The 2,999-nt window shown below is 35.0% G+C and overlaps 1 pseudogene; it reads right to left on the bottom strand.

The window, feature by feature from the left end:
* The window catches only part of LOC102833581, a 30,780-nt pseudogene extending 30,387 nt beyond the window's left edge, over positions 1–393 (bottom strand).
* Positions 394–2,999: the final 2,606 nt, after the last annotated feature.

Raw genomic sequence — 2,999 nt, 5'->3', positions numbered from 1 at the left:
GTATTTGTTTAACTGAATAATTGGTTAGAAAACAATTGTTACATATTCTCTGCGTTGCTACATCCTGTTTTTCTGTACTTTTATTTCTCATAGTCTCACGCACAACTCTTGTTACTAAGGCAGTGACATTTACATGAGAGCCATTGATCAGAACGTTGTGCGTATTATTACTGAAAACAATCACTTTCCCAGAAGCTACAATTACCGGAGTTAAGAGCATAAAGAACAAGTACAGAATGCACAAAAGTATAATTAAAGAAAATTGCACAGAGGTGGCCAAACAGTGAGTACGCCAAAGCCTATGAACCCGGACTTCAGGGGGTTACTTTCTTGGCCCTCGGGGTCCATGGCCCGTAAGCCTGAGGAGGGCTCAAAGACTGGATTTTCGTTCATGTTATCCTTGTGCCTCAACTTCTCAGTGCTGATTACGTATGCTGCGGCCGCCAGCAAGCACCAACTCATAGCAACCTTATGCATAACAGAACAAAACACTGCCTAGTCCTGTGCCAGCCTCACAATCGTTGCTATCTTTAAGCCCATTGCAACTGCTACTTTGACAATCCATCTCATTGGGGGTTGTTCTCTTTTTTTCCAACCCTCCATTTTACCAAACATGATATCATTCTCCAAAGACTGGTCCCTCCTCATAATATGACTAAAGTATGAAAGACAAGTCTGGTCATCCTGGCTTCCAATAAGCATTCTAGCTGTACTTCTTCCAACACAGATTGGTTTGGCCTGTTGGCAGTCCATGGTACTTCTAATATTCTCTTTCAACACCGTAACTAAAATGCTTCAATTCTTCTATGGACCACATCCTTATTCATGGTCCAACTTTCACATGATGAGGTTAATGAAAACCTCATGGCTTGGATCAGATGCATCTTTAGTCGACAAATTGACATCTTTGCTCTTCAAATCGTTAAAGAGGTCTTGTGCAACAGATTTGCCAACTGCAATACATCATTTGATTTCTTGAATGCTGCTGCTTCCATTAGTGTTGATAGTTGATATGAACAAAAGCAAGTATTTGACAACTTCGATTTTTTCTTCATTTATATAGATGCTGTTTATTAGTCCAGTGATGAGATTATTTTTCTTTGATTTTCATCAATTTTTAAGTCTTCTTCACTTTCAGCAAGCAAGGTTGTATCATCTGCATATCGCATGTTGTTCATGAGTCTTCTTCCAATCCTGATGTCACATTTTTCTTCATATAATCCAGCTTCTTGGATCTGACATGAACTTCTGGAAGTTCTCTCAATATATGTTTGCAGTTGTTTTTGTATTATCTTTAGCAAAAATTTTCTTGAATTCTGTATTAATGATATTGTCTGATGATTTCCTCATTCTTTTTGGAATGGGCACAAATATGCATCTATTCCATTCAGTTGTCCAGGTAGTTGTTTTCCAAATTTCTTGTCATAGGTAAGTGAGTGATTCCAGTTCTGTATCAGTTTGTTGAAAGTATTCAATTTGTATTCCATCTATTTCTGTTACCTTGTTCTTTGCCAATGTCTTCAATGCATTGGACTTTTCATTCAGGATCATTGGCTCTTGATCATTTGCTACCTCTAGAAATGGTTGAATATCATTTTTTTTTTTTTTTCTTTTGGTACAATGACTTGGTGAAGTCCTTCTGTCTTCTTTTGATGATTTCTGTATCATCCAATATTTTGCCCATTGTTCTTGTTAAGTACCATCGAGTCTGGTTTTACTTCAAGCAACTCTGTATAGGGTTTCCAAGGAGCAATTGATGAACTTGAATGACTGACTTTGTAGTTCATACCAACCTTGCAGTCCATTGCATTAACCTACAGCACCACATCAGGATTTCTTAGAACCCTTCAGTACTACTAGTTGAGACTTGAATTTTTTCTTCAGTTCCCTCAGCTTGAGAAATACTAACAGTGTTCTTCACTTTTGTTTTCTAACTCCAGGTCTTTGCATATTTGGTTATAAATTTGACCTTGTATTCTTAAGCTGTTCTTTGAAATTTTCTGTTCAGCTCTTTTACCTCCTCATTTCTTCCATTTGCTTTAGTATCTCTTTGCTGGATAGCAAGTTTCAGAGTCTCTTCTGACATCCATTTTGGTCTTTTCTTTCTTTCTTGTTACATTAAATTATTAGGTCAAGATACCTTTGGAGGGATGAGTGTAGGAGAAGGGAAAACATAAACAATGCAATTCATATGAAATAATAAAGGAAACATTGAGTATATGGTACAGTTGATCTGGTTGTTGAAGGATGGTGGGACTTAAATTTCCAGAGAGCTAGAGAAAAATACTTAAAGTATAAGAAATGGAATAAACAAAAGTGAAAAGCTAAGAAAATGCCATAAGCTATAAAATTTAGTAAAGTAATAATATATAAAGTAATAAATATATTGAAGATAACGGAAGACTGGCTTTGCACTGCTGAGGAAAGGAGATGCAAATATGGAAAAGATGAAAGTTAGAATGAACTCTGTGATGTTGGAGTCGAATTGATGGTATTTCTATAAACACATGGTTTTCATATAGATATCGATATACGAAGATATACATACATATATTTTCAGCGCTTCTCACTTCAGTAGTAACCAGTGCACTTTAAGTATAAAAAGACCAAGAAAGTTGTCTAGAGTCACAAAATCAGTTTAGAGTAAAAACAAGACTTAAAGACAGGTAGTTGAACTCTATGCCTTGCATTCCTTAACCACAATACCATAGTTACTTCTTATTGTCATTGCTTTCTGAAATATTAAAGGTACACTTTTTTACTTGTAATGTATAGTAATTCAAATAAGTATTTGCATCCATGAATCTAATGAAAAATAATAATAATTTATAGAAATCTAACAGAATTTCAGGTAATGCGGTCACTTTTATAAAAATTCTATTAATTAATTGCCACAACAAAACTGAATTTGATTATGTTGTTATCACCATCTAACTGATGAAAAAATCCCAGACTAATAATGATTAAATAATTTGCCCCAGTAATTTTTTTTTTTTTTT

This window comes from Chrysochloris asiatica, unplaced genomic scaffold (genome assembly GCF_000296735.1).
Source record: "Chrysochloris asiatica unplaced genomic scaffold, ChrAsi1.0 scaffold00210, whole genome shotgun sequence".
In the NCBI taxonomy this organism is placed as follows: Eukaryota; Metazoa; Chordata; class Mammalia; order Afrosoricida; family Chrysochloridae; genus Chrysochloris; species Chrysochloris asiatica.
The sequence above is the reverse complement of the archived record's forward strand: the minus strand, read 5'-3'. Positions and strand labels throughout refer to the sequence as shown.